The sequence below is a fragment of the Bubalus kerabau genome, chromosome 19 (assembly GCF_029407905.1).
Source record: "Bubalus kerabau isolate K-KA32 ecotype Philippines breed swamp buffalo chromosome 19, PCC_UOA_SB_1v2, whole genome shotgun sequence".
In the NCBI taxonomy this organism is placed as follows: domain Eukaryota; kingdom Metazoa; phylum Chordata; class Mammalia; order Artiodactyla; family Bovidae; genus Bubalus; species Bubalus kerabau.
The window spans coordinates 27,046,198-27,059,092 of NC_073642.1; the positions used below are offsets into that span (position 1 = coordinate 27,046,198).

The window sequence follows — 12,895 nt, forward strand, 5'->3', positions numbered from 1 at the left end:
TTCATGTGCTGCAGTTAAAAGATTCTGTATGCCAAAATGATAAAGATCAAAGATCCCACATGCCATAGCCAAATACACAAGTAAATCTTAAAAAAAAAGAGTGAAGCAAAGTGCTAAGAAGTATTAAAAAGAATGACAGTTTATGCAATCATGATCCCAATTTTATTTTTAGATTATAAGTGAATGGTGTATCTATGTGTTGAAAAATTGTATGTAGAATAGTAATCGTATCTCTGTGTAGTAGATTGTTGATTACTTTTTTCTTCTGTCTTCGGTCTTGCATTTTCCAAATTTTTACATGACTTCCATCATCAGAAAAAAACGGCATTTTTAGGCAATCAAGCAGAATTTTCTAAACAGCATTTCATACCACTGGATTGAGTGGTTTGCTGTGAATTCAGAAATTGTGTATTTTGTTTGTTTGTTTGGTTTTTTTTTTTTTTGGTTTGGTTGTTGTATTTGGTTGCTGTGTTTCTATAAAGATGAAAGTTCTGGAAATTAAGCTTGTATGCACACATGACGATTCAATCATGCCTCCAGTATCCTGAATTGATATATATCTTGTTCTGTGGCTGTTAATACTGTTTCTTGATTAATAAGTCCATTGTTTTTTCTGTTTAAACTTTTTTTAATATACTGGAGTATAGCCAATTAACAATGCTGTGATGGTTTCAGGTGCACAGCAGAGTAACTCAGCCATTTTTGTACTTGTACCCATTCTCCCCCAAACTCCTCTCCCATCCAGGCTGCCACATAACATTTTACAGAGTTCTGTGTGCTATACTACTCTAGGTCCTTGTTGGTTATCCATTTTAGACATGCTGCTGCTGCTGCTAAGTCGCTTCAGTCGTGTCCGACTCTGTGTGACCCCATAGATGGCAGCCCACCAGGCTCCCCCGTCCCTGGGATTCTCCAGGCAAGAACACTGGAGTGGGTTGCCATTTCCTTCTCCAATGCATGAAAGTGAAAAGTGAAAGTGAAGTCGCTCAGTCATGTCCAACTCTAGTGACCCCATGGACTGTAGCCTAGCAGGCTCCTCCGCCCATGGGATTTTCCAGGCAAAGTACTGGAGTGGGGTGCCATTGCCTTCTCTGCCATTTTAGACATAGTGTGGACCATATTTACTTGATTCATAACTCCATTCATTACACATATCACACACTATTTTACATTTAGAGCTCTCAAGACCAAATGCATGCTTCATTTTCTCAACCCAGTGGTGAGCTCAGACCTGGCATGTAAAATGTATTACATTTCACATAGTCTCCAGGAGATTGTGATGGACAGGGAAGCCTGGTGTGCTGCAGTCCATGGGGTCGCAAAGAGTCGGACATGACTGTGTAACTGAACAACAGACCAGATGGGTGGATGGATGTGTGAAAGGAAAGAAGAAAAGAGTCTGCCTTGATTTAAAAAAAAATAGTTGTTAACCTAAGGGGAATGGGTTTTGAAAGAATTCTTTGCCAGAATTTCCAAAGATGTTTATAGAATCCACTTTCCCAGAAATCTTCTGAGACGGCACAGACAGCCATCTGACATAGATGAGGTGGCTTGAGTAAGGTCATTGGCACGATTACTGTATAATAAGGTCATGGTACCGGAGCACTGGAACAGCCACTCACTTGATGCTTGAATGATGCCTTGTAAATGTCCACGAGGAATGTTGTCCCTACTTGCTCATAGGCTCAGACTCCTTAATTATAAACAGTGACTTGGTTAGGAGGTATGAAGGTGCCTAAGCACCAAAGTTGCTCAGAATATCTACAGGCGACCTTAGCAGTCTCTAAAGGTGAGTAGAAGCAGTAGACTTTGTGAAGCAAGCAAGGACCTTGTGAATAATTCTTTGACAGCCTGCTGGCAACACTTGTGCTTATTTCTGAACCAACAAGTTGTGCAGGCAAACTTTTACCTGGTACCTGTTGACTCCATCGAAAACATAAATGTCCCCCAAAATTCTGCTATATTCCAGAAACCCTTTCTATTACAGAGTGACTTTCCCAATTAGCCTCACAGCATTGTATACTCTATGAAAGTGAAATGTTTGTCGCTCATTTGTATCTGACTCTTCAACCCCATGGACTATAGCCCACCAGGCTCCTCTCTCCATGGAATTCTCCAGGCAAGAATACTGGAGTGGGTTGCCATTGCCTTCTTCAGGGGATCTTCCGACCCAGGGATTGAACCTGGATGTCCCGCCCTGTAGGCAGATTCTTTACCATCTGAACCACCAAGTATACTGTATAAGCTTCATTTAAAATATTTGAGCTAGGGACTTCCCTGGTGGTCCAGTGGTTAAGAATCTGTGTTTCTACTGCAGGGGGCACAGGTTCCATCCCTGGTTGGGGAACTAAGATTCTGGCATGCTACATGGTGCAGCTAAAAAGAAAAAAAACCTGGTGTATGACTAAAGCAAATACAGAGTTCTACAGTTGCTCTGTCCAATCCTTCCTTCTAAAGAAGTTAATATTCTGTGTTCAACGTAGCAAAGGAGACATCACCCTCGGTGCAGAAGAGATCACCCACAGCAGGTTGCATTTTCCAGTGTGTGAGGTATGCTTAGAGTCCAGGGGTAGCTTTGAAATTCTGAAGATGGGAATTGCCTCCACTCCATGGTCACTGCCCCAGCGCCTTGCATTTTTCAGACTGGCATCCTGCTTTGAGCCAGACTCCATGTCTATCACAGGGACTTCTCCTCTATTCATCATCATCTGATGTGCTTGGTTCATCACCACAGAATAATACGTGGAAAATGTCTGATTAACTGGCTGTGTGTCTGCACAGGAGAGCCAGGATCTGCCCCAGTGGAGGGGGTGTGCTTGACTGAGATCAGGTTACCTCCCTCTGGGACCATCCTGATCAGGAAGAGGCTTGGTTCTTGGCAGCCTCTGGTGCTTTCTCATCAGTGAGGCTGATGCTTTCCTTCACGATGCTGCTGGACTTTCAGTAAGCCTCGGCCACAGCATGCCAGAGGCCTGAGGTTATTTCGGGGTTTTGGCTAGAATCTGCAGTGGTCAGACCAGTGTTGCCACTTCACCAGACAGCTCAGCCCCACCATGAGCTCATCCACGACAGCCCTGCGCTTCTCACAGTTTGCTGGTTGAACACAGTGTGTTGTTTTTTTTTTCCCTTCATTTGAAAGTCTCCAAAGGCTGGTCTTCTGTGTGGAAGCCATGCACCCGCAAGGCTGGATTCCCTCGTCTCACCAACCCTCAGCCATACTGTCCTGCCCAAGCTGGACATGCTGATGTTTGATATTCTGGTTGGACATCAGAGCCATGACCTTAACTTGTGAGATGGAGCACTGGCCACCTCTTCCGTCCTCCTCATTCTCAGGCAGGGCAAAGCCACTCTTCCATTTCTTTCAATGGATACTTTCTGAGCACCAGCCATGGGCCAGTTACTTTCCTAGTTCCTGGGGACCCTAGGGGGAGTCTGATATAGCACCTGCCCTTTAGAAGCTCACAGTGTGGGCTTCCCTTATGGTCCGTTGCTTAAGAATCCACCTGCCAATGCAGGGGACGCTGGTTTGAGCCCTGGTCTGGGAAGATCCCACATGTCTTGGGGTAATTAAGCCTGTGCACCACAACTACTGAAGCCTGTGCTCTACAACAAGAGAAACCACTGCAGTGAGAAGCCTATGCTCCACAGGAGCGTGACCGCACCTCACTGCTACTGTAGGAAACCTGCACACAGCAATGAGGACCCAGCACAGCCAAAATAAGTGAACAAGTTAATATTTAATTAAACTAAAAGAAGTCACAGCACAGTGGAGGAGACAGTTAGGCATGTGGGTCATTGCAAAGCCCCAGATCAAGGGTCACACAGAGGACTCATGAGAGAAGCACAAGGACAAGAGATCTCGTCTACTGGGAGTGTCAAGGTTGTCTGCTCTCTCCTATGCTCTGAGGCCAAGCCTTGCTGAAAGCCTAATAGGTGGAGAGTAACGTTTAAGCTGAAACATGAACATAAAGGAGTTTTCTAGGTGGAAAAAATTGCTTTCTAGGCATACTGAGTTGTGTTGGTGAGTGTAGAGGAGGTATGTAATGATCACAGTCTTCATTTCAGAGTGCTCACAACATGCGGATCACTGTGCCAAGGACTCTGTGCATTGTGCTTCAGTGTTTGTGAAAATGTTAGGTTGCTCAGTTGTGTCTGACTCTTTGCGACCCCATGGACTATAACCTGCTTCTGTAGGCCCTTCTGTCTGTGGGATTTTCCAGGAAAGAATACTGAAGTGGGTTGCCTTGCCCCTCTCCAGGGCATCTTGCCAAACTGGGGATTGAACCCAGGTATCCTGCATTTCAGACAGATTCTTTACCATCTGAGCTACCAGGGAAGCCCACTTCAGTGTTCACAACAACTCTCATGAGGTCCAGGCATTGTAATTACCTCTGTCGGGCAGGTGACATGCTGGAGGGTCAGCATAGCAACTTAATCAGCCCAGTTCACACAGTTAGTAAGCAGCCAAGTCTGGGAATGAATCTAGGCCTTACTGATGCTCTGATGTCGGGGAGAAGAGAGGTTGCTGCCTTGGGAATCGTGTGTGATTGACTGTGGCTGGAGGGAATGTGGCCAGACAGGTGGGTAGAATCAGATCCTGGAGGTGAAGCCTTGTATGCTAAGCCTGGGGGTTTGGAACCCTCCTCTGCTCTCTATGGAATGTTACTAAAAGCCACTGAAAGTTCTTAAAGATCATTCTAGAAGTTGGATTGAAGTGAGAGGAGGGGCAAAGATAGGCCTGACAGTGGGGGGGCCAGAGAGGACTGATTCAGGAGAAACTGTGAGGCCTGAACGAAGGCAGTGGCCGTGCAGATGGAGAGGTGCATGTCGAGTGTACGGACAGCAGGGAGATGTGAGCTGATGGGAGAAAACAGGTAAGGGCTGGGCCATGCTGGGTACACAGCTGGTGGGTGAGGAGGCTGGAATTCAACCCCTTGCAGGCCATACCGCAGAGTCCATGTGTTTTAAGAACTATGGGAGATTGCCTACCCCACCCCTGCCAATTAATGTGTAAATAACATGGGACTTTGGATCTGCAATTTAGATTTTAGATATGTTGTTGTTGTTGTTCAGTCGCTCAGTCATGTCTGACTCTTTGTGACCCCATGGACTGCAGCATGTGGTCATTATTTTATATTATTCATCTGTCTTTCAAGAAACAGGCCTGCCATTTGCAGTCAAGTCCAGGACTCTGTTACTGACAATTCTTCCATCTTCCTGCTTTACTTGCTCACCTCCGCTGGCTTCTGGACTATGTTTCCTCCATATCTGATATCACGTCTCAGTGCCACGTGGGCCCTTTCAGTTTGCAGACTTAAGCCCTTCCTGTGTGCATGCTCAGTTGCTGAGTGTATCTGATTCTTTGCAAACCCTTGGACTATAGCTCCTCTGTCCATGGGATTCTCCAGGCAAGAATACTCGAGTGGGTTGCCATTGCCTCCTCCAGGGGATTTTCCTGACCCAGGGATCGAACCCACATCTCCTGCATTGGCAAGCAGATTCTTTACCACTGAGCACCTGAAGAGTCGATCCCTCAAGACTTGCCCCCGTTCTTGCCACTGTCAAGCCAAAGCAGTTCTGAGCTTGTAGTTTGGTCTTGCTGGGGACCCTTCCACAGCCTCCCTTTTCCTTCATATGTAGCTTCCTCAGCACTTCCCTTCACCCCATCTTGCCCAAACAATCCTCCCTGGTTTCTGGTATTGAGATGTTCGTCTCTCATCTCAGACTCTGAGAGTTTCCACAGTAACTTGGGAGGGACAGGTAGTTACTCATGTGGTCTCAGGTTGCTCTTTTGACCCCAAAGCACCTGTTGTACTTCTAAGCTGTCCTTTGTAAAGTGGGAGAGCCAGGTCTTTAAGATCACCACCAGGAACCCTGAAATGCAAAACACCTACAAGTCAGCATTTCCTAAAGTGTGTCCTGAGATCTCAGTCTCAGAGATACTTCATAAAGAAAGGAGTCCCTGGTCAATAATTAGGGTACTTTTCTCTCTCTTAGAGACTCATACTCCGAAGTTCAATGTTTCCTGAGCATGCCTACAGTGATGAAACTTTTTTGTCTTTGTTTAAACCGTGTTTCCCAAATGTATTTGGCCAGAGAATCGTTTTTTCCCACTAAAACTTTTTACTGTTCCCCAGAGAATACTTTGGAAACATACTGTGAACAAGTGGCTGTTTTTTCCCCCTGTGTTTGGTGGAATGCAAAAAAAAAAAGTCTTAATTCTCATGTGAAGATGTGAGTCCCAGAATAGACTCCACCCAGCATTACTGAAAAACAACCCAACTTTCCGTGAGTGTTTGCACAGGGTTAATGCAACCCTTTAGTTAAACATGAATAAGCCTTTCTGGCCAACAACTCTGAGCTTCATCCGAGACGGCAGTCTCCAGTTACATTTCACTTGTGTGTTGTTTGTATGACTCGGGGTTTATTTAGAGCTGGCGTTAGTGGAGCGTATTTCCAAAGAAAAGGTAATTGAATGTGGGGCAAAACGGGCTTGTGAAACCAATTAGGAAATCATTGAGATCTGTTTAAATGGCTGGAATTATTCCGTTCCTATTAAAAACCACTTTGAGAAATGCTGAGGTTCCTGCCAGGAAGCATTCCCTCCTGACACCATCCCTGCCAGCCCTGGCATCCAGCCTTGGCCACCCGCCCTTCCTCAAAGCAGCCTGTTCTTTTCTCTGTTGTAATACTAACCACCTGGCATTGTGATGCTCTGGTTCTCTGCTTCCCCCACCTGCTGGCAACTCCTTGAGAGCAGGAGCTGGTGGAATGCACGCTGAATCCCTTACTGTCAGGCACTTAACAGGTGCTCAACAGGTATGTCAAACTGATCCCATGGCCAAACTCTGAGCTGGTGTCGGGCTAAGAAAGTCAGAGTTAAAGAGAACCTTCAGCATTACCCCAAGCCAGCCCCTTCTCTCCACAGAGGAGAAATCTAAAATCCTGTAAGACTCCGCATCTCAGCTGACCCCAGCACTTCTCCGCTCCCCTTGACCACAGCCCAGACCCTGCAGGGGAAACCTGCAGCCAGGCAGAGTTCAGATGCCAAGCGGCCACTCAGGAATGGGATGATTCTGTGTCTATTGACTAGTGTCGGGGAAGCCATCACCAGCATCATAGCAAAAACTAGAGCTGGACATATTGAGCCCCACCTGCCAGTTGTTGTTATTGTTCAGTCGCTAAGTCATGTCTGACTCTGCAACCCCTCCGGCCCTGAAATTGGTGACTGGTGGGGAGCCTTTGAGGTTTTTTGGAAAAGAAGCTTGAAATATGGTCAAGGCTGTGCTTTGGCAAAATGAAAAGTAGCAATAGCATAGGGAGAGGTGGGGCCAAGGAGGGAAGATGGTTGGAGTACGTGCTAGAAGAAGAGACTTTTGAGCACCTGTAAAAGGAGGGTCAGGCTTACCCAGTGGTTCAGGAAGAATCCACCTGTGTAGGAGTGCAAGAGTTGCTGGTTCGATCCCTGGGTTGGAAAGATCCCCTGCAGGCAGGCATGGCAACTCACTCCAGTATTCTTGCCTAGAGAATGCCATGGACAGAGGATCCTGGCAGGCTACAATCCATAGGGTCGCAAAGAGTCAGACACGACTGAAGCAACTGAGCGTGCACGCAACAGGAGGGTTGTGTGAAGGCGGTGTCTGGAGGGGTCCAGTGTCCGTGACCGGGGGCTGTTGGAGAAAGGAACATCCTCTCCTGGGGAGGGGGCCACAGTCAGGGAGATGGAAGCACCCAGATCGCAGAGCCCATGAGATGCGGACAGCCAAGGATGCCAGTCTTCAACTACAAAGGATGAAGTTCCCAAGGACCATGTAGAAGGTTATTTGGGAGCTAGTTACTTTGAGCAAGGCCAGGTGGAGGCTGGTCTTCATTGGAGAGGAATGTGGAGCAGAAAGCAGCAAGACACTGATGGTGGTGAGAAATGACAGCAGAATCAGGATGTGAGTGCTACTGGGGGACTGGCTACAATGAGTGGTGAGTTAGCATCATGGCAGAACTCTTCGTGCTAGCCAGTGCCCAGCCTGCCCAAGACAAAAGTATTGTGACCAGAAGCTGGAGAGACAGTGTAGCCCCAGAGCAGGGATGGGTGACAGGTGGGCTGCTGGACACAGCCCTGCCTTTTAGATGCCTGTTCTGCACCAGTGAGGATTTATAGCTTCTAGGAGCTAGAAATGGGGGAGAAGTCAATCAATGAAGCATGTCATTTATTTCTGAACTTTGTATGTGCCTGCATGCTAAGTCCCTTCAGTCATGTCTGACTCTGTGTGACCCCATGGACTGTAGCCCACCAGGCGACTCTGTGGGGATTCTCCAGGCAAGAATACTGTGGTGGGTTGCCATGCCCTTCTCCAGGGGATCTTCCCAGCCCAGGGATTGAACCTGAGTCTCCTACTTTGCCAGGCAGATTCTTTACCGTCTGAGCCTGAACTTTCTATAACTGAAAGCTAAAGATAGCAGGGAAGAGCCACAGCTAAGCCACCAAGAGAATGAGAGGGTCAGTCATCTGAGCTTCCTTTGGAAAACAGTCCACTGCTTTCTAATGACATCCCTCTTCTGTCAGGGGGAGATAACATGGACTCAAGAGTCTTGAGGTGGGCAGGAAACCTAGGGGAGCCTCGTGGCCCATTCCTCTCTATACCCCTGGTGAGACTCAGGCCTGGAAAGGGCAGTCCTTGTGCCCCCTAATTCCTTTTTTCCTGACATCCTGCTGGACCCCAGTGTGGCTTTATTGTTACAGGCCCTTAGCCCTTTGTTTATAGATGACGCCTTTCTGGAAATGAAGCTCTATCTTCGGAGTCCAAGTTTATTACAGCCTTCCCTTTAGGCACAAGAAGATGGCGTGTTAATTTTCATGATTCAATGGCAGTTAATTTGGAAAGAAATGTATCTCTGCCAAACATTTGACAATTAAATGTCCAGCATCATCATGTGCATTTTCCTTCAGTTTGGTAATCAGGAGCAGGATTCTAAAGGCTGGATTTAAGTACAATACGTTCATGTTTCTGACATGGTTGGAGAATGAGGTGTGAACTGGGAAAATTCCCCAGGTGTGTGAAGCCCACCTTTTTAAATACGAACATCACAGGCCAGCCTTTTTCCTTAATCATTTTTTATTATCATTACTATAAAACAGCCCATCTTATTAAATTTAGAAGTCTATAAAATCTTAAAAAATAAAATTCACCTAAAACCCATTTTTAACAGATTTTTTTTGATGCAGACCTTTTTTAAAGTCTTTATTGAATTTGTTACAATATTGCTTTTGTTTTTATGTTTTGTTTTTTTTGCCATGAGGCATGTGGGATCTTAGTTTTCCAACCAGGGAATCGAATCCACACCCCCTGAATTGGAAATCAAAGTCTTAACCACTGGACTATAATGAAAAGGACATCTTTTTGGGGTATTAGTTCTAAAAGGTCTTGTAGGTCTTCACAGAACCGTTCAACTTCAGCTTCTTCAGCGTTACTGGTTGGGCCATAGACTTGGATTCCTGTGATATTTAATGGTTTGCCTTGGAAACGAACAGAGATCATTCTATCGTTTTTGAGATTGCATCCAAGTACTACATTTTGGACTCTTGTTGACCATGATGGCTACTTCATTTCTTCTAAGGGATTCCCGCCCACAGTAGTAGATATAATGGTCATCTGAGTTAAATTCACCCATTCCAGTCCATTTTAGTTCGCTGATTCCTAGAATGTTGACGTTCACTCTTGCCATCTCCTGTTTGACCACTTCCAATTTGCCTTGATTCACGGACATAACATTCCAGGTTCCTATGCAATATTGCTTTTTACAACATCGGACCTTGCTTCTATCACCAGTCACATCCACAACTGTGTATTGTTTTTACTTTGGCTCCATCCCTTCATTCTTTCTGGAGTTATTTCTCCACTGATTTCCAGTAGCATATTGGGCACCTACTGACCTGGAGAGTTCCCCTTTCAGTATCCTATCATTTTGCCTTTTCATGCTGTTACCAGACCACCTGACCTGCCTCTTGAGAAACCTATATGCAGGTCAGGAAGCAACAGTTAGAACTGGACATGGAACAACAAACTGGTTCCAAATAGGAAAAGGAGTTCGTCAAGGCTGTACACTGTCACCCTGCTTATTTAACTTATATGCAGAGTACATCATGAGAAACGCTGGGCTGGAAGAAGCACAAGCTGGAATCAAGATTGCCAGGAGAAATATCAATAACCTCAGATATGCAGATGACACCATCCTTATGTCAAAAAGTGAAGAGGAACTAAAAAGCGTCTTGATGAAAGTGAAAGAGGAGAGTGAAAAAGTTGGCTTAAAGCTCAACATTCAGAAAACGGAGATCATGGCATCTGGTCCCATCACTTCATGGGAAATAAATGGGGAAACAGTGGAAACAGTGTCAGACTTTATTTTTGGGGGCTCCAAAATCACTGCAGATGGTGACTGCAGCCATGAAATTAAAAGACGCTTACTCCTTGGAAGGAAAGTTATGACCAATCTAGATAGCATATTGGAAAGCAGAGACATTACTTTGCCAACAAAGGTCCATCTAGTCAAGGCTATGGTTTTTCCAGTGGTCATGTATGGATGTGAGAGTTGGACTGTGAAGAAAGCTGAGTGCTGAAGAATTGATGCTTTTGAACTGTGGTGTTGGAGAAGACTCTTGAGAGTCCCTTGGACTGCAAGGAGATCCAACCAGTCCATTCTGAAGGAGATCAGCCCTGGGATTTCTTTGGAAGGAATGATGCTAAAGCTGAAACTCCAGTACTTTGGCCACCTCATGCGAAGACTTGACTCATTGGAAAAGACTCTGATTGGGGGCAGGAGGAAAAGGGGACGACAGAGGATGAGATGGCTGGATGGCATCACAGACTCGATGGACATGAGTTTGAGTGAACTCTGGGAGTTGGTGATGGACAAGGAGGCCTGGCGTGCTGCAATTCATGGAGTCACAAAGAGTCGGACATGACTGAGCGACTGAACTGAACTGAACTGAACCACTGGACTGCCAGGGAAGTCCACTGAAAACCCATTTTAAAACATTTTAATGTATTATGAAGTAAAAAAGAAGTCTCCCTTTCCACCCTTGTTCTATTCTAGACATTTTTAATTTTTCATGGGTATCATAAATGTTTCCAAGTTAGTACTTAAACTGTGCAATCCCTGGTAGCTCAGACGATAAAGCATCTGCCTACAATGCTGAAGACCCAGGTTTGATCCCTGGGTCAGGAAGATCCCCTGGAGAAGGAAATGGCAACCCACTCCAGTGTTCTTGCCTGGAAAATCCCATGGACTGAGGAGCCTGGTAGGCTACAGTCCATGGGGTAGCAAAGAGTCGGACACGACTGAGCAACTTCACTTTCACCTACTTAATTCTTTTAAATGACTGTATAGTATTCCATCAGCTGCTCCCCAAATTGGAACTTTAAGATGGTTTTCAGGGACTTCTTTGGCAGTCCAATTGTTGAGACCACCTTCTAATGCAAGGGGCACAGCTTCAATCCCTAGTCAGGGAACTAAGATCCTACATATTGAAAGGTATGGCCAAAAATTAAAAATAAATCAAAAAAAATGTTTTTGAAGATTGTTTTCAGTTTGGGGCACTTGCAAAGAGTACCATAGTGGATGTCCTTGCACATGATTCTTTTCCCATGAGCACTTGTGTTTCTGCAGGATGGTCTTAGAAGTGGAATGGGATGATGCAAGTATATTTTAATAGATGTTATCAAATTACCTTACAAGGCAGATTGCAAATGGGTCCATTTTTCCCCTCTCCTCCCAACTCTGAATGTTTTCATTCTTTTGTAAGTTTTGCCAATCTGATAAGTATTTTGGGGGGGTGAGGGGAGATGATATATTTTAATTAGATTGTCTTCATTAGTGAAATTGAGCATCTTTTCTGGATGTATCGACTATCTGTACTTTACTGTGAGTTGCTTGTCCATGGTATATATGCACATTTTCCTGTGGAGTGATTTGTGCTTTCCTTATTTACTTGTCCAGATGTTAGTTGCTCAGTCCTAGCCTACTGTCTGTGACCCCATGGGCTGTAGTCCTCCAGACTCCCCTGTCCTTGGGATTCTGCAGGCAAGAGTACTGCAGTGGGTTGCCATTACTTATAGGAGGTCTTTATAATATTATGAATATTATACCTTTGTCTACTGTGTGTTGCAAATCTTTTCTTCCAGGCTGTTGTTTCTCTTCTCGTTTTGTCTGTATTATCTTTCATCGCACAGAATTTCTCATCTGCTTACATAAGGGGCCCAGAACATGCTCTTGTCTTTTCCCCTAATAATTCAGAGTTGGCTTGACAAAAGTCTAGAGCTGGATGGGAATTGAAAGGATAATTCAAAGGTGTCCTCAAGGGTTTTCAGCTCACTGCTGTCTCCCTTGCGGCTATTGTTTTTTTGTGTGTGGGTTGTTGTTTGTTCCTTTTTATGCTCCGTAAGGATTCCCTGTCTTCAAATTCACCTGGTGGTAAATAACTTCATTCTTTCCAGGTGTCTCTTTTTATACTGTGCTATCCAATCACAGATTTCTGGTTCTCATCCTTTATCGTCTAAACCAAGGGTCTCCAACCTCTGGGATCCAAAGCGTGATCATCTGAGGTGGAGCTGATTGATGTCCCAGGTGGCATAATTGATGTCCCAGTGCTGAAGAATCTGCCTGCAAACACAGGAGATGCAGGTTCAATCTCTGGGTTGGGAAGATCCTTGGAGGAAGAAATGACAACCCACGCCAGTATTCTTGCCTGGGAAATCCCATGGACAGAGGAGCCTGGCGGGCCACAGTCCATGGGGTCACAAACAGTTGGACATAACTGAGCACGCATGCCACGCCGTCCTTCATGATATAGACCAGGGGTCCCTAACCTCTGGAATCTAATGCTTGATGACCTGGGGTGTAG

The 12,895-nt window shown here is 45.5% G+C and overlaps 1 protein-coding gene across 1 annotated transcript in view; it reads left to right on the top strand.

The window, feature by feature from the left end:
- The window catches only part of ARNT2 (aryl hydrocarbon receptor nuclear translocator 2), a 151,258-nt gene that overhangs the window by 71,988 nt on the left and 66,375 nt on the right, over window positions 1-12,895 (top strand). The gene's annotated exons all lie outside the window — the stretch shown is intronic.